The sequence below is a fragment of the Scyliorhinus torazame genome, chromosome 11 (genome assembly GCF_047496885.1).
Source record: "Scyliorhinus torazame isolate Kashiwa2021f chromosome 11, sScyTor2.1, whole genome shotgun sequence".
Lineage (NCBI taxonomy): Eukaryota > Metazoa > Chordata > Chondrichthyes > Carcharhiniformes > Scyliorhinidae > Scyliorhinus > Scyliorhinus torazame.
In genome coordinates, this window is record NC_092717.1 from 170,541,035 (window position 1) to 170,567,336 (window position 26,302).

General features: G+C 47.7%; 1 pseudogene; it reads right to left on the minus strand.

Moving 5' to 3' along the window:
* Positions 1 to 348: 348 nt before the first annotated feature.
* Positions 349 to 26,302, minus strand: part of LOC140385951 (nucleosome assembly protein 1-like 1-A) — a 37,926-nt pseudogene continuing 11,972 nt past the window's right edge.

The window sequence follows — 26,302 nt, forward strand, 5'->3', positions numbered from 1 at the left end:
CTGTAGGCATTACTTCTTCACTTTATGTTTTAGTCTGAATTAGTGGCTCATCCTCATCTGATAGAATGATACATGCTTCGCCTGTTGCTGGAGAACTGCACGAAGATGTATCCATCTGTTCTTCCTGCAGGTTTTTTGGTGGACAGGCTTAGAATACTTGGCAATCCACTGCAGGAACCATTCCGTTGGCATAGGATAATTCACCGTACTTCCCCGGAGCCAACTTCTCCAAAGTGGAGTTTATTTCTTCAGTTATCAGTTGGTTGTTCTCAGTTGATTTGCCCTCAGCTAATTTGTCTGCTGTTGCATTCTCACTTGCACAGTGGTTGGCACTGTTGCTTCACAGCATCAGGGTCCCAGGTTTGCTTCCCGTCTTGGGAAGTCTGTGCGGTTCTCTCTTTGTCTGCGTGCGCTTCCTCCGGCTGCTCCGGTTTCCTCCCACAAGTCTTGAAAGACGTACTGTTAGGTGAATTGGAGATTCTGAATTCTCCCTCTGTGTACCCGAACAGGCGCCGGACTGTGGCGACTAGAGGATTTATTACAGTAACTTCATTGCAGTGTTAATGTAAGCCGACTTGTGACAATAATAAAGATTATTATTATTATTACTTTCAACCTCTGCACACTCCATCTTAGAGCTTTCACACTCATCGTTCTCCTGCATTGATTGGATGCTTCTTGTTATCATCTCTTCACTAATGTCAAATAAGCTAAATAACCTTTCATGCTCTTCCTCCTCTGGCTCATCATCCGCTTTTCACTTTCCTCATCATCATCATCATAATCATCATCATCGTCCGCAATAGCTTCTCCTGTGAAGTATAACTTTGCTCGTGGAATTATGTGTTCCTGCAAGAAGTGACCAATTTTGAAGTCAGCAACGGATCTTGCTGCAGAACCTTCATCCAGTTCCCCATCCTCTGGAACTGCAAGACATCTAAAAAACTTGATGAAAAAATAATTTGGTACAGTTTTCGTAGTGTTCTCCAGTGCACTGACCCTTATGCTTCTGCTGCATTTTAATGATTTTCAAAGTGATGGTTTTTCCTTTCTTCCAGTCGACCTGGCACCCTGTGCATCCCGTGATTTCCGGTTCATCAAAGTAAAAAAAACCTGACTCATCAGGCTTCATCTTGGATGTTTTTGTCACTGCTTCATTTGTGAAACACTCATTTAGCTCAAACCTAAACTCCAGAGTAAAACTCATTGGCTTTCTAGGATCTGAAAATTTCACTTTTAAGCTTTGTAAATGCTTCAAGATAGGCTCATCATGCTCCTGTATCACGTCACTGAGCAAACCCACAGTTTTGAAGACTGTCAACCAGAATTCTAGAATTCCTTTTGGCTCCTCCATTTCATCACCTCGTTGCCATTTGCATTCATCCTCAGTCACAGTGCTGTCTGGAATGTACAGCTGCTCAATGAGCTCAAGTGCCTCACACACTTCCGCTCCTATGATAGACTCGCATTCTGCGACCACAATGGGAAATAGTATGATTTGGCTTCTGTTGCGTATCCATGCTTCGAGCTCTCATACTCCCAATGTTGCAATCTCATTCCCATTGTAGTCTTTCAGTTGTCTTGTTTGATTGACGACTTTTGGTTTAACTCACAGCCCGTTCAATTCTAATAAATTGATAAGGTTGGCTCTCACTCCAGTTCACGTTGACTGATCCTGTTTGGTCCATTGTTGGATGTGAAAAACATTGTCTCGCAAAGTGATTTGTTCTGCCACACTTTGAACACACCTTCTCACACGCAGGATATTATCGTGGCCCATGCCGTTTGACGCATTGCAAGCACAAAATGGCGGATCCGAGCCAGCAGATTATAATGGTCGATCGCACTGGGACCACGTTACTTATTGGAATGCGTCACTAAGCTTATGGCGCTGATTTCTTCTTCCATGTTGGCGCCAAAATGTTTCAGGTTGAGCGTAGTAATCTGCTAGCTTCATTGCATGACAAATCTTGACAGCGTTTTCTAATTTAATCTCTTCTTCCCTCAATAGCCTCTCACGAACCTTATCATCCAATATCCCGAGCACTATCAGATCGCAGATCATCGACGACTTTAATGTACTAAAATTGCACGACCACGCCTTCAACCGTCAGTCGGTTAGAAAACTATCGAAAGATTCGCCCACCTTCTGTGTGGGTGTGTGAAAGATATACCGCTCGAATGTTTCATTTCTTTTCGATTGTGGCGTACAAAGACTCCGTGAGACAAACAGAGTGAAGTCGATGAGGCATCGACTTCACTCTGTTTGTCTCATGGAGTCTTTGTGCGCCACAATTTATTAAGCGTGTCTGTTCCCCAGCAGCCCGATAGTAAACTGGCATGCGGGGGAAGGCACCGGCTTCTTATACTTCGCCTTCAGGGCGGAGTATGAGGTCAACGGCCAACCAGGACCCGGGATCTGTCAGCCAATGACATTAGGGCTTCCAGTCCCACATGACCCCCAATACATACTACCACATTGGGGAGCAATGGTGATAAAAGTATTTTATTACTTCATCAAAGGTTTTGTTTTCTGACTAGCTTTTGAACGCAAAGGATTGTAAATTTTGATGGCTTGAGGACCTGCTACCGTGAGCCACAACACAATACGCCTCTCATCAGGCTATGTCTGCAGGCCAGGGCTGTAACATAGGGCTTGAATTGCTGCTTAAATACACGGCAATTCTCGTCTACACTATTGATGATTGAAGCTGGTGAGGTGCATTCACACTTTCCATCTCTAACTTCAGTCTTTCCGTGCGTTGAATTCCAGCTGAGGTAGTTTACCAGGTAGGTGGAAGAATTTTCTTTTTTCTTTCTTCAACCCATTTCGTCCTGTCTTCTCCATAGTTATCGTCAATTGTTCTACACACTTGGTACCACATTATGTTCTGTGTTATGGCCATGGTAAAGATGCACACAGAACACCTAGTTCTTTGACTGGTAAGATAGTTTATTAACAAAGTGAACGTGGAAAGATAACTAACGAACTATAATACAAACGATAATGAATAAGTGAATTCTTCTGGAACTGCTTCTAATGCGACTATCCTCTAGTACAACTTACTACCAATTGCCACCTGTGGACTCACATGGTGGATAACCATCCCCACCTTCTGATCAGAGGTCATGCATCCAATTATATACACTGCTTTGCATATGCGTATCACCACACATGTCGCTACCTCCAAGGAGAAGGCGAAGGAGGATGAGGAGGTGCCGGACCAAGAGGGGCTGGAGGACAAGCCCAGAGAGAGCTGAACCAGAGTATGGGGGTCAGGTGGCGAGGGTCTGGACGCCGGGAGGGTCAGGGAGGCCCTCATCGTCACATAGGATGCGGCCTCTTACATCATTCCCCCTCCCGCCTCTCCCCCGCTCTCCTCTTGCCACACCCAACCCTAAGCCTTCCCCTCCCCCTCTTCCCCCTTCCTCTCCTCTCCCTCCCTCCCCGAACAGGCGCCAGAATGTGGTGACTAGGGGCTTTTCACAGTAATTTCATTTGAAGCCTACTTGTGACAATAAACAATTTTCATTTTTCATTTCATTTTTCTCTCTTCACCTCCCCTTCCCCACCATTCCTCTCCCACCCCACCATATTCCACCCTCCCAGGGTCTGTGTAACATCACTCCAGGGCAGTGGATCTTTGCCAACGCTGCCAGCAGGTCATTGTTGAAGGCAGAGGTAATGATAGCTTGCTGGGAGCTTTGCGCAGGCTCCACTCAATCTATGCCACAGTCTGACTCATGCCTGTCTACTGACACCCATCACCTGCACATGGTGTGTCTGGGGCTGGCGGGGAGTGGGGGGTGGGGTGCTCATGGAAGAGGCATCCAGGGCCTCCATGCCCAGAGAGCTGGGGTCGGGTATTGGAGCTTGGCCCGCATTGTGGAAGAAAGTGCCAGAGGCGTCATATGTATCGAGTGCAATGTTTTTTAATGCTGTACATATGTGTCCCCAACTGCCCCAATCATCCAATGGTGTCACTCCACCTTTCCCACTCTTCACAGCACTTCCCTCCACCCCTCACCCACTTCATTGCACCCTCAACCCCTTACCCTAACCACGCTCCCCCCCACCGAGCCATCACAGTGATCCTCAACCTGCTTAGTCTTCTGTGTTCTACCGTTGCATCCAGGTGTGCTCTTTGAATGTGGAGTCGTCGGGGGTGGCGGGTCGGTGCCAGGAGGCTGGTGCCAACTCACCTGTGATACCCAGTGAAGGTCGTTAACCTTCTTACGGCAGTGGGTTCCAGTCTTCCCGGTGACGATCCACAAGCTGACAGCCGCTTTCACTTCCTCCTAGCTGGCACTGGCTGCCCTGTGAATTACCCTGAGAGCCCTTGGGGGAACAGGGCACCCCGTCTGATTTTGACCATGTCCAAAGTCTTGCCAGGTCGGCTTGGGTCATTGTCTGTGCGGTGTCTGCACATTCTCCCCGTGTCTGCCTGGGTTTCCTACGGGTGCTCCGGTTTCCTCCCACAGTCCCAAAAGACGTGCTGGTTAGGTGAATTACACATTTTGAATCCCCCCTGTGTACCCAAACAGGCGCTGGAATGTGGCGACTAGGGGATTTTCACAGTAATTTCATTGCAGTGTTAATGTAAGCCTACTTATGACACTAACAAAGATTATATTATTATTATCCCTGAATCGTGGGGCTGGTCTCTTCAGTGGCATGACTATGATCTGTGTGGGTTGGCTGTACAGAATCGTGCTGCTGTCCCTTGTTAGGTGGGGGGCTGGCGAGCGCAGTCCCGGTGAATCAGCCGGTGGGACTATAGCCCATGGGCCCTCTTTAAGTGGTCCAATTAACATTTATAGCGGTGACGGCCTCGCCGTGCCCTCGATCGCGCCATATGTTTGAAAGTGAGATCAATCAATTTGACGAACTGGGGCGTCATTCGCCGCCCCCCGCCGGGTCGGAGAATGGCCGTTGGCCACCGTGAATTCCGCCCCGCCGCCCGCCGAAGTCTCCGAAGGGAGAAAAGTCGGCGGGGCGTCAATGGCGCCGCAGACCTCAGAGAATGGCACGGGCGGGCGCAAGGCAATCGATTTTGGGCCTCCCGATATTCTCCCGTCCGGATGGGCCGAAGTCCCGTCGACGTGATGACGGGTCACGTCGGCGTAAATCAAACCGCCTTTTAATCGACGTCAACCTGTGCTCAAGGTTTACGCCGACCAGCGTGGAGGTGGGTGACGGCCTGGGGGGTTGGCCGCTGGACAGGCGATGGCGTGGCCGCAGTCTGAATGTGTGGGAGAGGTGTGTCGGTGTGTCTAGGGTTTTGTGTGTGTGTGTGTGTGTGTGGCGGGGGGTGGGGGGGTGGTTAGAGTGGGCTGGTCTCCGGGGGAGCGCCGGGAGGGGGGTTGCGTGCCGAGGAGGGAGGATGGGGGGGTCCGTGCCGGGGTGGGGGATGGGGGGGTCCGTGCCGGGGAGGGGGATGGGGGTTCCATGTCTTGGAGGGAGGATGGGGGGGGGGGTCCGTGCCGGGGAGGGGGATGGGGGGGGTCCGTGCCGGGGAGGGAGGATGGGGGGGTCCGTGCCGGGGAGGAGGATGGGGGAGTCCGTGCCGGGGAGGAGGATGGGGCGGTCCGTGCTGGGGAGGGGGGATGGGGGGTTCTGTGCCGGGGAGGGGGGATGGGGGGGTCCGTGCCAGGGAGGAGGATGGGGGTGTCCGTGCCGGGGAGGGAGGATGGGGGGGTCCGTGCCGGGGAGGGGGATGGGGGGACGGGGACCGTGCCAGGGAGGAGGATGGGGGGGTCCGTGCCGGGGAGGAGGATGGGGGGGTCCGTGCCGGGGAGGAGGATCGGGGGGTCCGTGCCGGGGAGGGGGATGGGCGGACGGGCTCCGTGCCGGGGAAGAGGATGGGGGGGTCCGTGCCGAGGAGGGAGGATGGGGTGGTCTGTGCCGGGGAGGAGGATTGGGGCATCCGTGCCGGGGAGGAGGATGGGAGGGTCCGTGCCGGGGAGGGGGATTGGGGAGTCCATGCCGGGGAGGGGAGATGGGGGGGTGTCCGTGCCGGGGAGGAGGATGGGGGGGTCCGTGCCGGGGAGGGGGAATGGGGGCATCCGTGCCGGGGAGGAGGATGGGAGGGTCCGTGCCGGGAAGGGGGATGGGGGAGTCCATGCCGGGGAGGGGGGATGGGGGGGTGTCCGTGCCGGGGAGGAGGATGGGGGGGTCCGTGCCGGGGAGGGGGGATGGGGGGGTCCGTGCCGGGGAGGAGGATGGGGGGGTCCGTGCCGGGGAAGGAGGATGGGGGTGTCCGTTCTGGTGAGGGGGATGGGGGGGGGGGGGTCCGTGCCGGGGAGGGAGGATGGCTGCTCCATGCCGGGGAGGAGGATGGGGGGGGTCCATGCCGGGGAGGAGGATGGGGGGTCCGTGCCGGGAAGGGGGGAATGGGGGGGTCCGTGCCGGGGAGGAGGATGGGGGGGTCCATGCCGGGGAGGGGGGAATGGGGGAGTCCGTGCCGGGAAGGAGGATGGGGGGTCCGTGCCGGGGAGGGAGGATGGGGGGTCCGTGCCGGGGAGGGGGATGGGGGGACGGGGTCCGTACCGGTGAGGAGAATGGGGGGGGTCCATGCCGGGGAGGGAGGATGGGGGGGTCCCTGCCGGGGAGGAGGATGGGGGGGACCGTGCCGGGGAGGAGGATGGGGTTGTCCGTGCCGGGGAGGGGGATGGGGGGACAGGGTCCGTGCCGGGGAGGAGGATGGGGGGGGGTCCATGCCGGGGAGGAGGATGGGGGGTGATCCGTGCCGGGAAGGAGGATGGGGGGTCCGTGCCGGCGAGGGGAGGTGGGGGGGGTCTGTGCCGGGGAGGGGGGATGGGGGTGTCCGTGCCGGGGAGGAGGATGGGGTGGTCCGTGCCGGGGAGCAGGATGGGGGGGTCTGTGCCGGGGAGGGGGGATGGGGGGTCCGTGCCGGGGAGGGGGGATGGGGCGGTCCGTGCCGGGGAGGAGGATGGGGTTGCCCGTGCCGGGGAGGGTGGGTGCGAGGGCAAGTGAGTTGGTCCACCTGGCCAGGTGCCAGCCTCCAACAGTTGGACCCATGCAGTCCATGCCACCTGGCTGGGGGGAGGAGGGGGTATGGGCAATGATGACATGTCGTCGTTTCCCTCCCCCCCCCACACCAGGCCGTCATGTTTTCCGGTCAGCCAGCGATGTTGGCCGCCGTGGCGGCAGCCGCTAATGTCTATGTTGCCCTGGATGAGGAGGAGAAGCGTTCCAGAGAGGCGGCGCAGGCTGCCGCAGAGAGGCAGGCGGCAGCCGGCCAGGCTGGAGGGACACCTGACAGACAAGACGAGGAGGGGGAGGAGGACGTCGCGGCCCCACGGCAACGGAGGCACCCGAGGGCGCCCTGTGTGAACCGGCCCCGGCAGTCAGACCAGGACCTCACGGACCGGGAATGGAGGAGGAGACTCCGGATGAGGTGGGAAACCGTGGCACACATCTGCCTGTCACCGCGTGGCACTGGTGGGGGACCATACCAGCTGTTACTGCCACCACAGGGCTCGCACCCTGTTGTGCGGAAGGTAGGTAGCACAGCAGGGGTTGCAGGCGGGGATGGGGGGTGGCATTGGGATGCGATGTCCGTGCCCCTGGCCAGTCCCCACCCCTAGTTTATGAACCTGGAGGCAATCAGAACGTCCCGTGGGCTCTGGCGCAAATGTCTTGCGGCCTCCCTTGCCTGCCTGGGCTCCATGTCCAGCCCATCCTTGTCCTCCCCTGCATTCTCCTTGTCAGATGAGGCCTGACGTTCCTCCTTTTCCTCCAGCACATCACCCTTCTGCTGTGTTGTACGGGAGGGAGAATTTCGAACATGTCAGGAATCGTCAAGTGTGTCAGGATGAAGGCGTCGTGCACACTGTTCAGGTATCGGCAGCAGACATGCATGATGTGCAGCTGATGATCACATATCAGCTGCACATTCATTGAGTGGAACCCCTTGCAGTTTGTGTGGAGTGGCCTGTTATTTGCAGGTGCTCGTAGGGGGACATGCATCCCATCGATCATCCCCTGGAGCCGGGGCATCCCATCCATGGTGGCAAACCCTGCTTCCCGGGCATTCTGGTGGGCTTGGTCCAGGTTGAAATGGTTGCATTGAGCTGCCTGGGCATATACGGCCGGTGTCACTCTCAGAATCAGGGACCAAGGTGGATGGTCAGTGGGGTGCGCAACAAGATGGCTGCCTTGCAGGCCGCAGCAATGGCGACCCATGTCTGGACACCGCCTCAGTCCCATGGGGGCGGGTCATCCCGGCCACTCGGCGCTTCTCCCAACACCGCGGACCCCCGGCCCAGGCAGGGCTCCCCCCCACCCCAGCCAGTGTCCAGCCCCGCAGCCCACAGTCATGCCTCTCTGTGTCCTACCTCCTCTCTCTCCCTCATCAGCCAAGACGTCGGTTTCATGATTTTTAAAAGCAAAAGTGAACCACACCGCCGGAAACTCGGCCCATCGGATAATCGCAGAGGTCCAGAAAATACTGGGTCGGGCCAGCTAATGACATGCAAATGGTATTTATTGTACACACGTTCCAGAACACACTGATGCCACTATCGAGGTGAGGGAGAATCGCGATTTGCGTCAAATCGGCGCCCGTCGCAATTTTGGCGTCGGAACCTATTCTCCGCCCAATCCCGTTTTGCAGTTTCAGCATCAGCCAACGGAGAATCCCACCCAACATATTTCAGGGATTGAGGTAGTGATCTTGCTCCATACTAGAATGTACCATGTGCCGTCTTTGGTTTTTCAACCTTTAGGGTACAATTCTGGGTTAGCAGTCGACTGAATTGTGGCACATGCTCTGAGTCAATAAATAGTTTATACTGAAGTCTAACATGTATATTGTCATGTGAGAGTGCCTTTAAGAAATGGGTATTTAAAAAATGTACCCTTACGAAATGGGTGTTTATCAGTGATGTCAGAGTGTGGGTGGAGCTGGGCTGTCTGTCAGCTTTTACTTTCGGTTTAGGCTGTTTGCTGCTGCAGGGTGTGTTTTAGTTTTGTTTTCAGTGTTGGTGCTGAAGCCAGACCAAGCAGATGTACTGTTGATCTCTCTGCCATCAAAAGACTTGATCATTTGGTGAATTCAGAATTTTAAATGTTCTCAGTAGTGAATGTAAACCTAATGTGCTTCTGTTAAAAGATGTTTATTTTGTCTTCTGGATGTTGTTTGGGAAGTTATTAAGGATTACTTAGTGTTGTATTCATTGGGGGTTGTATTTGAATTGATGGTTGCTAAGGTGTTCACTGTATGTTTTAAAAAGGTTAACTTGAGTTCACAGAATAAACATTGTTTTGCTTTAAAAAATATTTTTCGATTTCTCCTGTACCATACCTGTAGAGTGGGCCGTGTGCTCCCTATACCACAATCTATTAAAAGTTGTGGGTCAGGTGAACTCCATGATACACTTTGGGGTTCTCTAAACCCTGGCTCCATAACAAATTGGGGGCTCATCCGGGATAAATGTCTATCTATTGGATTGGCTTAGTGAATTAAAGACAGTGAAGGGTGAGCATATTGTGGTTGCTTATCAGGTGTGGTAGTATAGGTTAAGTGGGGAGTGGGTTGTGGACAATGGTTCTTTCAGAGGCTCTGAAGTTTTTGGGGGTGGAGACGGTCACACGCAGTAACTTACGGAGACTAAAAGCAGACTGTTAGATTTGGCAAAATCATTGCAGTTAACATTACCTGACAAAATGCGAAAAGATGAGGTAATTATGACGGTGGCTAAGCATTTAAAGTTGCCTGAGATACAGTTTGACTCATTGGAAATGGCAAAAAAAGTTACAAATTAAACAAATGGAACATGAGGAAGAATTAAAGCAGCTTGAATACAAAAGAGAGGAAAAAGAAAGAGAGAAAGAGGAAAAAGAAAAGGAGGGTGAAGAAAGGAGAAAAGAAAGAATAGTCCTAGCAGAACAAAAAGAAAGAGAAAGGGAGATACAGGGAATTTTTCAGGGAAAATGATAAAAAGAGAGAGTTTGAACTTCAGAAAATGACCTTGAAACATGACAGTCAGTTAAAATTGGCAGACATAAAGGGAAACGTATAGTTGGATGATAGTGATGAGGATAGTGAGAAAGAGCGTCAAAGTCGAAGGATTGGTGGGGATCTATTTAAATATGTCCAAGCATTGCCAAGGTTTGACGAGAAGGTGGTGGAAATCTTTTTCATTTCATTTGAAAAGGTGGCTGAACAAATGAAATGGCCACAGGACATGTGGGTATTGCTGATTCAAACAAAGCTGATAGGTAGGGCTAGTGAAGTGTTTGCATCACTACCGGAGGAGGTATCTGGGACGTGTGAGGAGGTGAAAAAATCCATCTTAGGTGCATATGAACTAGTGCCTGAAGCTTACAGACAAAGGTTTAGAAATTTAAAGAAATAATTTGGTCAAACATACATGGAGTTTGAAAGGCTCAAACAGAGTGATTTTGATAGGTGGATAAGGGCTTTGAAAATAGACCAAACGAATGAAGCTCTCAGAGAAATTATGCTTTTGGAAGAGTTTAAAAATTCAATTCTTGATGTAGTAAGAACTCATGTGGAAGAGCAGAAGGCGAAAACTGCGAGATTAGCAGCAGAAATGGCAGATGATTATGAATTAGTTCATAAATCTAAGCTTGCTTTCCGACATCAGTTTCAGCCTGTGAGGGATAGAAACTGGGGACATGGTAATACTCAAGTGGAAAAAGTAATGGTGATCTGATGGGAGATAATAAGGAGAGGAAAGGCCAAGTGAAGAGAAGGAGGTACAAAAGAGTGTACAGCCTGATCAAGCGGTGATCGATAAGAAGGTGCCAGATCTCTTTAAAGAATTTACTTGTGTGGGTAAAGTTTACTCATGTGTATCAGGAGGAGCAGATAAAGAAGTCACAATTTTAAGGGATACGGGAGCTAGTCAATCTTCAATGGTAAGAGATGAGGAGTTATGTAGTTTGGGAAGAATGTTGCCAGATAAGGTGCTAATATGTGGAATGCAGGGTGAGAGGAGTAGTGTTCCATTATATAAGGTAAGGTGGGAAAGTCCAGTGAAGAATGGTGAAGTGGTAGTAGGAGTAATAGAGAAATTATCTTGTCCAGGAATGCAGTTTATCTTTGGTAATTATATACTGGATCGCAGGCGGGAGTGATGCCTACTATGGTGGATAAGCCAGTGGAAAATCAGACAACTGAAATTCTGAAGGACGAATATCCTGGGATTTTTCCAGATTGTGTCGTAACAAGGTCGCAAAGTCACAGGTTAAGACAAGAGGAGAAATCAGAGAGTGAAGATAAAGGTGAAGTGCAATTATCAGAAACGATTTTTGATCAGATGGTTGGAAAAGAACAGGTGGAGGATGAGGCGGATATTTTTAGTTCAGGAAAATTGGCGGAGTTACAACAGAAAAATGTAGAAATAAAACGGATGTATCAGAAAGCATACACGGAAGAGGAATCTGAGTGTATACCAGAGTGTTATTACCGGAAAAGTGATGTCTTGATGAGAAAATGGAAACCTTTACATATGCAGGTGGATGAAAAGTGGGCAGAAGTTCATCAAGTAGTATTGCTCGTCGGGTATAGAAAGAAGGTGTTGCGAGTTGCACATGAGGTACCAGTGGGAGGTCATTTGGGAATAAAGATCCACCCTGCACTCTCCCTCCTGCAAACAGTCGCCTACTTATGTGTTGTAAATAATTTTGCCAGCTGTACAGATTTGCTGCTGTTGAGCTGGTGCACAATACCCTGCCAGTTAATCTATTTTTTAATTAAAAATTTTTTTTTTACTATTAACTATTTTCTTCTCTTTGTATGTTTTCTTCTCTTTGTATGTTTTGTGTGCCCTTCTCTTCTATATACGTGTGTAGATATATAGGTATATGTTTCTTATCCTGTGTACATAACGGTAAATATACTTTGTTCAAAAACCCAATACAAAACATTTATATATAAAAAAAGAAAACTCAATCTAAAATACAAAAACATTTTTATTGGCCTGGACTACATAAAGATGTAGTTAAAGTTTGTCAATCATGTCACACATGTCAAGTGATAGGGAAATCTCAAGCAGTGATAAAACCAGCGCCCTTAATACCCATTCCAGCATTTGAGGAACCTTTTAAAAGGGTCCTAATTGATTGCGTAGGACTGCTTCTGTTGCTAACTTTTGCCTTAGATTAATAGCTCTGTGTTATCACCTTTGGTCTTGAGTCGCCAGGTATCTTTATGATACCGCCACGTGGTTCAAGTCCGAGTAATGATCAATAATCCAATACACCGCTTAGTAAGATTTAAATCAAAGCACATTTATTATACACAGTAATCACTACTCATGTACAAATTCTACGTCTAAGCTACTTCTACAGCTAACAGGCCGTTACTTAACTTGGAACTGGCCCACCAGGTCAGGGAAACGAATGGCCTTTCGTTCGGGTTCTGAGCCTGCGGGATTCGAAGTTGGTACAGATTGGTAGCTAGGAGCGCCTAACTCGTCGCGAGCGTTGAAGTAAGGCTTACTGGATAATTCCTAAAACGAAAAGTGGGAATCAATATCTTTTGACGATAACGGATGTGTCTACTAGGTTTCCAGAGGGCATTCCTGTACATAATATTACAGCTAAAAAGATTGTGGAGGAATTACTTAAATTCTTTACTAAATATGGACTACCCACAGAAATCCAATTGGATCAAGGATCAAATTTTACCTCAAGATTATTCAAAGAAGTTATGGAGAGTTTAGGAATAAAACAATTTAAATCAACTGCGTACCATCCAGAATCACAGGGAGCGTTAGAAAGGTGGCATCAGACATTAAAGACAATGTTGAGGGCTTATTGGCACGATTATCCAGAGAATTGTGATAACGGAATTCCATTTGTACAGTTTGCAATTAGGGATGCTCCTAATGAGTCAACCAAACTTATTCCTTTTGAACTAATTTTTGGTCGCCATGATGTGGAGATGCTGGCCTTGGACTGGGGTGAGCACATTAAGAAGTCTTACAACACCAGGTTAAAGTCCAACAGGTTTGTTTCAAACACTAGCTTTCAGAGCACTGCTCCTTCCTCAGGTGAATGCCTGAGGAAGGAGCAGTGCTCCGAAAGCTAGTGTTTGAAACAAACCTGTTGGACTTTAACCTGGTGTTGTAAGACTTCTTACTGTAATTTTTGGTCATGAGTTAAGAGGACCACTTAAATTGATTAAGGAATAATTGGTGAGTGAGAAGTCGGAAATTAAATTATTGGATTACATGTCAAATTTTAGAGAACGATTAAATAGAGCAGGTGAATTGGCTTGACAACATTTGAAAGTTGCACAAAATGTGATGAAACGGGTAGCGGACAAGAAATCCAAAGTTTGTAGCTTTGCCTGTGGAGATAAAGTTTTAGTATTGTTACCAGTGATAGGTGAACCTTTAAAAGCTAGGTTTTGTGGATCTTATCAGATTGAACGGAAATTAAGTGAGAACAAAAGAACAAAGAACAAAGAAATGTACAGCACAGGAACAGGCCCTTCGGCCCTCCAAGCCCGTGCCGACCATACTGCCCGACTAAACTACAATCTTCTACACTTCCTGGGTCCGTATCCTTCTATTCCCATCCTATTCATATATTTGTCAAGATGCCCCTTAAATGTCCCTATCGTCCCTGCCTCCACTACCTCCTCCGGTAGTGAGTTCCAGGCACCCACTACCCTCTGCGTAAAAAACTTGCCTCGTACATCTACTCTAAACTTTGCCCCTCTCACCTTAAACCAATGCCCCCTAGTAATTGACCCCTCTACCCTGGGAAAAAGCCTCTGACTATCCACTCTGTCTATGCCCCTCATAATTTTGTATACCTCTATCAGGTCGCCCCTCAACCTCCTTCGTTCCAGTGAGAACAAACCGAGTTTATTCAATCGCTCCTCATAGCTTATGCCCTCCATACCAGGCAACATTCTGGTAAATCTCTTCTGCACCCTCTCTAAAGCCTCCACATCCTTCTGGTAGTGTGGCGACCAGAATTGAACACTATACTCCAAGTGTGGCCTAACTAAGGTTCTATACAGCTGCAACATGACTTGCCAATTCTTATACTCAATGCCCCGGCCAATGAAGGCAAGCATGCTGTATGCCTTCTTGACTACCTTCTCCACCTGTGTAGCCCCTTTCAGTGATCTGTGGACCTGTACTCCTAGATCTCTTTGACTTTCAATACTCTTGAGGGTTCTACCATTCACTGTATATTCCCTACCTGCATTAGCCCTTCCAAAATGCATTACCTCACATTTGTCCAGGTTAAACTCCATCTGCCATCTCTCCGCCCAAGTCTCCAGACAATCTAAATCCTGCTGTATCCTCAGACAGTCCTCATCGCTATCCGCAATTCCACCAACCTTTGTGTCGTCTGCAAACTTACTAATCAGACCAGTTACATTTTCCTCCAAATCATTTATATATACTACAAAGAGCAAAGGTCCCAGCACTGATCCCTGTGGAACACCACTGGTCACAGCCCTCCAATTAGAAAAGCATCCCTCCATTGCTACCCTCTGCCTTCTATGGCCTAGCCAGTTCTGTATCCACCTTGCCAGTTCACCCCTGATCCCGTGTGACTTCACCTTTTGTACTAGTCTACCATGAGGGACCTTGTCAAAGGCCTTACTGAAGTCCATATAGACAACATCTACTGCCCTACCTGCATCAATCATCTTAGTGACCTCCTCGAAAAACTCTATCAAGTTAGTGAGACACGACCTCCCCTTCACAAAACCGTGCTGCCTCTCACTAATACGTCCATTTGCTTCCAAATGGGAGTAGATCCTGTCTCGAAGAATTCTCTCCAGTAATTTCCCTACCACTGAAGTAAGGCTCACCGGCCTGTAGTTCCCGGGATTATCCCTGCCACCCTTCTTAAACAGAGGAACAACATTGGCTATTCTCCAGTCCTCCGGGACATCCCCTGAAGACAGCGAGGATCCAAAGATTTCTGTCAAGGCCTCAGCAATTTCCTCTCCAGCCTCCTTCAGTATTCTGGGGTAGATCCCATCCGGCCCTGGGGACTTATCTACCTTAATATTTTTTAAGACACCCAACACCTCGTCTTTTTGGATCACAATGTGACCCAGGCTATCTACACCCCCTTCTCCAGACTCAACATTTACCAATTCCTTCTCTTTGGTGAATACTGATGCAAAGTATTCATTTAGTACCTCGCCCATTTCCTCTGGCTCCACACATAGATTCCCTTGCCTATCCTTCAGTGGGCCAACCCTTTCCCTGGCTACCCTCTTGCTTTTTATGTAAGTGTAAAAAGCCTTGGGATTTTCCTTAACCCTATTTGCCAATGACTTTTCATGACCCCTTCTAGCCCTCCTGACTCCTTGCTTAAGTTCCTTCCTACTTTCCTTATATGCCACACAGGCTTCGTCTGTTCCCAGCCTTTTAGCCCTGACAAATGCCTCCTTTTTCTTTTTGACAAGGCCTACAATATCACTCGTCATCCAAGGTTCCCGAAAATTGCCGTATTTATCTTTCTTCCTCACAGGAACATGCCTGTCCTGTATTCCTTTCAACTGACACTTGAAAGCCTCCCACATGTCAGATGTTGATTTGCCCTCAAACATCCGCCCCCAATCTATGTTCTTCAGTTCCCGCCTAATATTGTTATAATTAGCCTTCCCCCAATTTAGCACATTCATCCTCGGACCACTCTTATCCTTGTCCACCAGTACTTTAAAACTTACTGAATTGTGGTCACTGTTACCGAAATGCTCCCCTACTGAAACATCTACCACCTGGCCGGGCTCATTCCCCAATACCAGGTCCAGTACCGCCCCTTCCCTAGTTGGACTGTCTACATATTGTTTTAAGAAGCCCTCCTGGATGCTCCTTACAAACTCCGCCCCGTCTCAGCCCCTGGCACTAAGTGAGTCCCAGTCAATATTGGGGAAGTTGAAGTCTCCCATCACCACAACCCTGTTGTTTTTACTCTTTTCCAAAATCTGTCTACCTATCTGCTCCTCTATCTCCCGCTGGCTGTTGGGAGGCCTGTAGTATACCCCCAACATTGTGACTGCACCCTTCTTATTCCTGATCTCTACCCATATAGCCTCACTGCCCTCTGAGGTGTCCTCTCGCTGTATAGCTGTGATACTCTCCTGAACAAGTAGCGCAACTCCGCCTCCCCTTTTACATCCCCCTCTATCCCGCCTGAAACATCTAAATCCTGGAACGTTTAGCTGCCAATCCTGCCCTTCCCTCAACCAGGTCTCTGTAATGGCAACTAGATCATAGTTCCAAGTAGTAATCCAAGCTCTAAGTTCATCTGCCTTACCCGTAATGCTCCTTGCATTAAAACATATGCACTTCAGGCCACCAGACCCGCTGTGTTCAGCAACTTCTCCCCGTCTGCTCTGCCTCAGAGCCACACTGTCCCTATTCCCTAGTTCTCCCTCAATGCTCTCACCTTCTGACCTATTGCTCCCGTGCCCACCCCCCTGCCATACTAGTTTAAACCCTCCCGTGTGACACTAGCAAATCTCGCGGCCAGGATATTTATGCCTCTCCGGTTTAGATGCAACCCGTCCATCTTATACAGGTCACACCTGCCCCGGAAGAGCTCCCAGTGGTCCAGATAACAGAAACCCTCCCTCCTACACCAGCTGTTTAGCCACGTGTTTGTCTGCTCTATCTTCCTATTTCTAGCCTCACTGGCACGTGGCACAGGGAGTAATCCCGAGATTACAACCCTCGAGGTCCTGTCTTTTAACTTTCTGCCTTTTGAGGTGAATTATGTGGTAAAAACACCAGATAGAAAGAAGACTCACCGAGTGTGTTGTGTGAATATGCTTACAGGTACTTTGAAAGGAAAGGAGAGAAAAAGGAGGAGGTTTTAATGATTCTATCTCAAAGTGATGAACCAATTCCAGAGGACTGTGAATTTGACATACCTCAAATTAAATTGGAAAACGAGGATGTTCTTAAACATTGCGATAAATTATTGAGTTACCTTCCAGAGGAAAAACAAACTGACCTGAAAGAGTTATTGATATCACATGGGCAAGTTTGTAGAGATAAATTGGGAAGTACTAAAATGGCTATACATGATGTAGGTGTGGGAAATGCTGTTCCAATCAAACAACATCCATATAGACTTAACCCTTTAAAATTGGCAAGGTTAACAAAGAGATTGAGAGTGTGCTTAAAAATGGCATAATTGAAGTGGGCTGCAGCCAATGGAGCTCACCCATAGTGATGGTACCTAAACCAGACAGTACCCAACAGTTGTGTGTGGACTATAGAAAGGTTAATGCCGTTACAAGAATGGACTCTTATTTGCCTGGCTGAATGGGCATGGTAGCATATTAATTCTCTGATGGGATTTGGCATCATTGACAAGGCCAGCACTTGTTGCCCATCTCTAATTACCCTTGAATTAAGTGCCTAAATAGGCCATGTCAGAGGGTTGTTAAGAGTCAACCACGTTACTGTCAGACCAGCATCACATGTCAGCCAGACCAGGTAAAGCAGATTTCCTTCCCTCAAGGATGTTAGTGAATTTGAGTTTTTTTTGTGTCAATCAATAGTTTCATGGTAATTGATTCCAGACTTTTTCTAATTAATTGAATTTGATTCCACCAAATTGACATAGTGGGATTTGAACTCATATCCCCAAAGCATTAGCCTGCATCACTGGATAACTAGTGGAGTGATTTTACCACGATGCCATCATCTTTCCACCATCTTCTCCTTAATAGTGTGCAGTGATTATCTTATTGGAAAAGTTATCCAGTGGCTTTGGTTAAAAAAAATCAAGTAAAAATGACTTTGAAGTTTTAATTTTTTAGAAATACCTGGAAATATTAAGACGGTATCAGTAAAAAGTGACTGTGAAACTGTTTATGAATTGTGGCACATGTTCTGAGTCAATAAATGGTTTAGACTGTAGTCTAACACAGCATAAAAAACACACCTAATTTCTAGTGTCCTTTCGACCGGGTGTCGGAATGGTCGCGGAGTGATCGGTCGTGGGGAGAAATGTCTAATGACCACCACCTGCATTTTTATTGAGAATGGCGGCCACTGCCACCTTTCAAATGAGAAGGAAATGAAGCTGCATGCAGTCTTCTAGCCAGAGGTAGCAGCAGTGAGCAGGTCACATGTTTTTGGCACCAAATCACAGCGGAGACCTTCTTCCATTTTTCAACTGTTGGCAAGCAAGAAATGAGGACTGTGAAGATGAATCTTTTTTTACAATTAAGAGACTGCCAGAGACACAAATAGGCAGTGTACCTACTGGCAGGATGCCACAAATGAATCTGATGAAGAGAGCCGTGCAGGAGAGTCCAGGGCAGGACAGAACAGTGCTAGTGTAGCTCTGTATGGAGCTCTATGGCCTTTGGTTAACAGCCTACAGAGAAGAATCTTAACTTGGGAACAAAGCAGTATAAAGTTGATTTCTTGAGGTATGGTTTTGTCAATTGTACTAATGCAAAAAAGTATGCGAAGCCCATGTGCAGGGAAGTACAGGCAAATGAGAGGAGATGTTTCAGATTTCAGTTTCAGCACAGTAGCATTGTGGGGCAGCACGGTAGCATTGTGGATAGCACAATTGCTTCGCAGCTCCAGGGTCCCAGGTTCGATTCCGGCTTGGGTCACTGTCTGTGCGGAGTCTGCACATCCTCCCCGTGTGTGCGTGGGTTTCCTCCGGGTGCTCCGGTTTCCTTCCACAGTCCAAAGATGTGCAGGTTAGGTGGATTGGCTATGCTAAATTGCCCTTAGTGTCCAAAATTGCCCTTAGTGTCTTAGGTGGGGTTACTGGGTTATGGGGATAGGGTGGAGGTGTTGACCTTGGATAGGGTGCTCTTTCCAAGAGCTGGCGCAGACTCGATGGGCCGAATGGCCTCCTTCTGCACTATAAATTCTATGATTAATTTTGAAGAAGTGGTGGGTGAAAAATTTATTTTGTGGTTGAGACCCCAGAGTCAGTTATTAACTTACAGTGGACTCCAAATGAAAATAATAAGCTGCTGTAGGAGCGGCTCCATGGCACAGCGGTTAGCACTGCTGCATCACAGCTCCCCTTGTCCGTGTGGAATTTCTCCGGGTGCTCCGGTTTCCTCCCACAGTCTAAAGATGTGCAGTTTAGGATGATTGGCTATGCTGCATTACCCCTTAGTGCCCCAAAAGGTTAGGTGGGGTTATTGGGATAGGGTGGAGGCGTAGGCTTAAGTGGGGTGCCCTTTCCAAGGGTCAGTGCAGACTCGATGGGCCGAATGGCCTCCTTCTGCACTGAAAATTCTATGATTCTATGTACCTGACCTGTGACAGCACATTAAAAACACACCAAAAGCCCATGTGGCTGTCAGCATTCTGGAGTAGTACCTCCTAGGAGTTACAATGCTGCATAAAACAAGCATTTTGTTCCTATTGTCCTTCATGACCACCTACATGTGAGAGGTTGGATTTTCCGTTCTCACAAAGATGAAGATAGCACAAAGGAACTAGCTGAGGTCTGCACCTGATATGCGCATAGCCTTCTCCTCCTGTGAATCTGATTGGAGGGAGATTGTGAGGACCAAGCTGGTTCCCCTTTCACATTAAAGGTAAGCAAATGTGGCCTGTGGCACGAAGGTTAGCTGGCATGTGTTGTGAAAGACGGTCCGCATGGGTCCCAAAAGTTGGCCGGTTGGCAAAAGTTGATCCCAGGGAAATAAAAGTTTGAATAACACTGCTTTATAAAAATAAATCTTCACCCTTATGCTATTTGTCCTGTATGCAACTGCAGCCTCACATCAAAGAGATTGATTCTTAACTATCCTCTTGTGTAGACTTGCTAAGCCAGTTAGTTGTATCAAATCAGGACAACTAAGGATGGTGGCAAATGTTGGTGATGCCAGCAACACCTATGTCCCAAGAGTGAATTTTAAAAAGAAATAGCCTCATGTTGTATGGATTAAATAAAACATCTCAACCAAACAGATGTCACAATGGTTCTCCTGAGGGACCATGCAACTATTGCTCACAATGCACAAGATGTTTGAATTTCTAAATTGTGGTGACTACTGGGATGATTAACTAATTAACACTTCAAATAATTATTGTGTGAGCCAAAAAGAAAATGCCCCTTGAGGGAAATCAAACAGACAAACAGACAAACTCAGGTTGTTGTTTTCCTTTATGAAAACAATGTGAAAAGCGTTGACAGTTAACCACGTATATGCTAAATCAAATATTTCAACAATACATATGTAAAAACTCAATACAGACAAAATCCACTTTGCCATACCCTCATAACATTCTCATTGAGTTTGTTGCAAGACAGACTTTCGAGGGTTGGTGGTGTGGGAGGGTAGTGTGAGGGCAGTTGGTATTTTAATTCGAAGAGTGTGTAGGTTTAGGTATGGGTAAACAGCTACTTTCTTACCCTCCAATGGAAAAAAGCCTTTTCACAGTATTTTTGTTGAGTTATTACTCGCTAGAATTAAGAGATTTGTACCAAAATGTGTTGAGGACTTGTTCCTCTCTTAGAATAGAATCTCCAAGCCATGCTTGCCACCTTCGGGGTCTCAACCTCAACCTCAAGAAGACTCAAGCCCTTTACCAACTCCCCCCAGGGCAAGATCTGGTCTCTCCCTCCATCAGGATCAATGGAGGAACCGTCCAAAATGTGGAACATTTACCATTCCTGGGGAGCCACCTCTTCTCTAAGGCTCACGTCGAGCAGAGATCCAATATCATATCTAATCCATGAGGACCTCCTTCGTCGCCCAAGGACACGAGTCTTTGATGACCGTGGCTTCTGTGCTGACACCAAGATCCTTGTGAACAAGACAGTCATCCTTCCAACTCTTCTCTATGGCTCAGAAACTTGGACTATGTACAGACACCCCTCAAAGCCCTGGAAAGGTACCATCAACGCTGTCCAAGATGGATTCTCCATATCAGCTGGGAGGACAGGTGTACTAACATCAATATCCTTAAAGGAGCCAAGAACACCAACTTCAAGGCCATGATCACCCAAAACAAATTCCATTGGGCCGGCTATGTGCTTAGGTTGTCAGAGTCCCAACTTCCAGAGCAAATCTTCGTTGCTCAGATCAAAGAAGGTTTCCGAACAAGAAGAGGACAAAGCAAGCACTTCAAAGACACCCTGAAGGCTTACTTCAAGAAATGCAACATCAATGTCAATGCCTGAGAGACCCTTGCTCAGAAAAGACCTACTTGGAGGAACCTCCTGATTGAAGGGACATAATTCTTCAAGGACATCCGACGGCAAGAGGAGGCCTGGAAAAGGAGCCTGAGAATGGACTACCAATGATCTAGAGTTCAAGCACCGATGTCACCTCCTGGAAACACCTACCAAGTGTGCAATCGAAGATGTGACTCTAGGATTGGGCTCAACAGCCATTCAAGAACCCACAGATCCCATGACCAGTAACAAGAGTTTCTTAGGTGAACAATCATACTCATTCGTGAGTGATCACCAAAGAAGGAGACCAAAATGTGAAGGTCTGATCTACACATTCAAGGTCTGACCAACATACCAGGATGGATGGTACATATAGTGCGAGATTGGACTTTAGAGAAAGACCAAAAAGACAGGGAGCATCACCGTGCCATCAACATTTGTGGCAACAATCTGCTCATCACAAGCCAGTGGCTCCACATACGTCAGGGAGGTGTGGGAGGTGCATTGTGGGAATGGGATCAGAGAGAGGCGGCAGCAGGAGGCCTGTAAAGATGTACTTTTGCAGACTTCATTAGTGAACACAAAAGGTATTAATAAGAATTGTATAACAGAAGCATGGCTGTAGCAGGCTCCCAAAAGGTCTCTACCTCGGAGCCAGTCTCCCCATGGGATGATTCCACAGTCTGAGTCCCGATTTATCACACTGGCCATGTAACCCTTCCTCTGCTGTGTTACCGTTAAAGGGACATTCACCACAGGGCCATAACCTACACACATAGAATACGAGCAGAGAATAAGCTTTTTTGATATATCTGAACAATATAGCATAGACCTTGCAGAGACACAGTGCCCTCTTCAAGCTAGTATCATAGAATCACAGAATTTACAGCGCAGAAGGCGGCCATTCGGCCCATCGAATCTACGCCGGCCCTTAATAATAATATAACAATAGCTTATTGTCACAAGTAGGCTTCAATGAAGTTACTGTGAAAAGCCCCTAGTCGCCACATTCTGGCGCCTGTTCGGGGAGGCCGGTACGGGAATTGAACCCGCGCTGCTGGCATTGTTCTGCATTACAAGCCAACTGTTTAGCCCACTGTACTAAACCAGTCCCTTGGAAAGAGCACCCTACCTAAGCCCACACCTCCACCCTATCCCCATAATCCAGTAACCCCACCTAACCTTTTTGGACACTAAGGGCAATTTAGCATGGCCTCCACCTAACTTGCACATCTTTGGACTGGTGAGGACAACCACATATGGTACTGCTGCCATGCTACATGGAATAGGTAAAAAGCAAATTTAGCAGCTAAAAACTGGGAATTCATGTGGCACTTTTGATAATCTGCAACCTCATGGGCCGGCAGATCTACAACATTACCATTACCATCAAGGCAGACAACCAACATTATGTCAATGAGAATGTTGGACAAATACACCAGGGACAGCATCAAGCACACTGAAAAATGAGGTGCTAACCTGGTGACGGAACAATTCAGGTCGAGAGGCATGTTAAACAGTGAAAGCAGCAGTCTATAGGCGGGGAAAAGTGTTCCCACAAGTTACAGATTGAATCAAACCTTCGCAATCCTATCACATTCAGTCATGAATGGTGGTAGACAAACAAAAGAAGGTGGCTTTGTGATCACCCCTATCCTCGATGATGCTGGCACCCAGGACATGTTTGAAAAATACCAGGCTGAAGTGTCTGCAACGACCTTGTGCCAGAAGTGGGTGATCTTGGCCTCGTCCTGAGGCCCTCACCATCCTAGAAGCCAGTTCTCAGACAACTGAATTCAGAAACTGAATTCATTCATTGCATGTGGTCATCGCTTGTGATCCCAGCATATATTACCATCCATAATTGTCCTTGAGAAGGTGATGGTAAGCTGCCTTCTTGAATCACTGCAGTCCTTCCAGTGGGGTTACACCCATAGTGCTGATTCACTCTGTGTGATATGAAGTGGCATATGTTGTATCTTTAGACTAACAGTACAAAACAAAGGAGTGCCAAAGCGCGTGGGTTTAATGCAAGGTTAGAAGAGGTTTATTGAATAGGTCTTGTTGCTAATTTTCTCCTTGGTTTAATTGCTCTGTTTTATCACCTTTGCTCTTGAGTCACCAGGTATCTTTATGATACCGCCACGTGGTTCAAGTCCGAGTAATGATCAATAATCCAATACACCGATTAGTGAGATTTAAATCAAAGCACATTTATTATACACAGTAATCACTACTCATGCACAAATTCTACGTTTAAGCTACTTCTACAACTAACAGGCCTATACTTAACTTGGAACTGACCCACCAGGTCAGGGAAACAAATGGCCTTTCGTTCGGGTTCTGAGCCTGAGGGATTCGAAGTTGGTACAGATTGATAGCTAGGAGAACCTATCTCGTAGCGAGCGTTGAAGTAAGACTTATAGTTTTGATCAGCTGCTGAAGAGTGAAGAGCTGGAGAAGCGGTGGAGAAGAGAGCGATTTGACCCTGGGGCTCAATTCTTATAGTTCCCAGGGGCTTCCTGCCTTTCGGGGCGGACCCTGTACCTGGTCCCAAGTGATTGGACTTTGTCCCAATCGCTTGGTTCGATTTTCTTCAATGCTGGAGCGGTTCCCTGATCGATGGGTGGTCTTGAGGTGCTCGTTCATAAGAACATAAGAACTAGGAACTGGAGTAGGCCATCTGGCCCCTCGAGCCTGCTCCGCCATTTAATGAGATCATGGCTGATCTTTGTGGACTCAGCTCCACTCTCCGGCCCGTACACCATATCCCCGAATCCCTTTATTCTTTAGAAAGGCATCTATCTTTTTCTTAAAAACGTTTAAAGAAGGAGCCTCAACTGCTTCACTGGGCAAGGAATTCCAGAGATTCACAACCCGTTGGGTGAAGAAGTTCCTCCTACACTCCGTCCTAAATCTACCTCCCCTTATTTTGAGGCTATGCCCCCTAGTTCTGCTTTCCCCGACCAGTGGAAACAACCTGCCCGCATCTATCCTATCTATTCCCTTCATAATTTTATATGTCTCAATAAGATCCCCCCGCATCCTTCTAAACTCCAATGAGTACAGTCCCAGTCTACTCAACCTCTCGTCATAATCTAATCCCCTCAACTCTGGGATCAACCTAGTGAATCTCCTCTGCACTCCCTCCAGTGCCAATATGTCCTTTCTCAGGTAAGGAGACCAAAACTGAACACAATACTCCAGATGCGGCCTCACCAACACCCTATACAATTGCAGCATAACCTCACTAGTCTTGAACTCCATCCCTCTAGCAATGAAAGACAAAACTCGATTAGCCTTCTTAATCACCTGTTGCACCTGCACACCAACTTATTGACACTCGTGCACCAGCACACCCAGGTCCCTCTGCACAGCAGCATGTTTTAACATCTTACCGTTTAAATAATAATCCATTCTGCTGTTATTCCTCCCAAAATGGATAGCCTCACACTTGGCAACATTGAATTCCATCTGCCAGACCCTAGCCCATTCACCTAACCTATCCAAATCCTTCAGCAGACTTCCGGTATCCTCTGCACTTTTTGCTTTACCACTCACCTTAGTGTCGTCTGCAAACTTTGACACATTGCACTTGGTCCCCAACTCCAAATCGTCTATGTAAATTGTGAACAACTGCGGGTCCAACACTGATCCTTGAGGGACCCCATTAGTTACAGGTTGCCAACCAGAGAAACACCCATTTATCCCCACTCTCTGCTTTCTGTTAGTTAACCAATCCTCTACCCATGCTACCACTTTACCCTCAATGCCATGCATCTTTAGTTTATGCAGCAACCTTTTGTGTGGCACCTTGTCAAAAGCTTTCTGGAAATCCAGATATACCACATCCATTGGTTCCCCATTATCTACTGCACTGGTAACGTCCTCAAAAAATTCTACCAAATTAGTCAGACACGACCTACCCTTTGTGAACCCATGCTGCGTCTGCCCAATGGAACAATTGCCCTCCAGGTGCCCCGCTATTTCCTCCTTAATGATAGATTCCAGCATTTTCCCTACAACCGAAGTTAAGCTTACCCGCCTATAATTACCCGCTTTCTGCGGACCTCCTTTTTTAAACAGTGGTGTCACGTTTGCTACTTTCCAATCCTCTGGGACCACCCCAGAGTCTAGTGAATTGTGATAAATTATCACTAGTGCATTTACAATTTCCCTAGCCATCTCTTTTAACACTCTGGGATGCATCCCATCAGGGCCAGGAGACTTGTCTACCTTTAGCCCCATTAGCTTGCCCAATACTTCCTCCTTAGTGATTACAATCATCTCAAGGTCCTCACCTATCATATCTTTATTTCCATCAGTCACCGGCATGTTATTTGTGTCCTCCACTGTGAAGACTGACCCAAAAAACCTGTTCAGCTCCTCAGCCATTTCCCCGTCTCCTATTATTAAATCTCCCTTCTCATCTTCCAAAGGACCAATATCACTCTTTTTTGTCTTATATATTTGTAGAAGCTTTTACTCTCTGCTTTTATGTTCTGAGCCAGTTTACTTTCCTAGTCTACCTTACTCTTCTTTATGGCTTTTTTAGTAGCTTTCTGTTGTCCCCTAAAGACTTCCCAGTCCTCTAGTCTCCCACTAATTTTTGCCACTTTGTATGTTTTTTCCTTCAATTTGATACTCTCCCTCATCTCCTTAGATATCCACGGTCGATTTTTCCCCTTTCTACCGTCTTTCTTTTTTGTCGGTATGAACCTTTTCTGAACACTGTGAAAGATCGCTCGGAAGGTTCTCCACTGTTCCTCAACTGCTTCACCATGAAGTCTTTGCTCCCAGTCTACCTTAGCTAGTTCTTCTCTCATCCCATTGTAATCGCCTTTGTTTAAGCACAAAACACTAGTGTTTGATTTTACCTTGTCATCCTCCAACTGTATTTTAAATTCCACCATATTGTGGTCGCTCCTTCCAAGAGGATCCCGAACTATGAGATCATTAATCAATCCTGCCTCATTACACAGGACCAGATCTAGGACCGCTTGTTGCCTTGTAGGTTCCATTACATACTGTTCCAGGAAATTATCCCGGGTACATTCTATAAACTCCTCCTCAAGGCTGCCTTTACCAACCTGGTTAAACCAATCGATATGCAGATTAAAATCTCCCATGATAACCGCTGTACCATTTCTA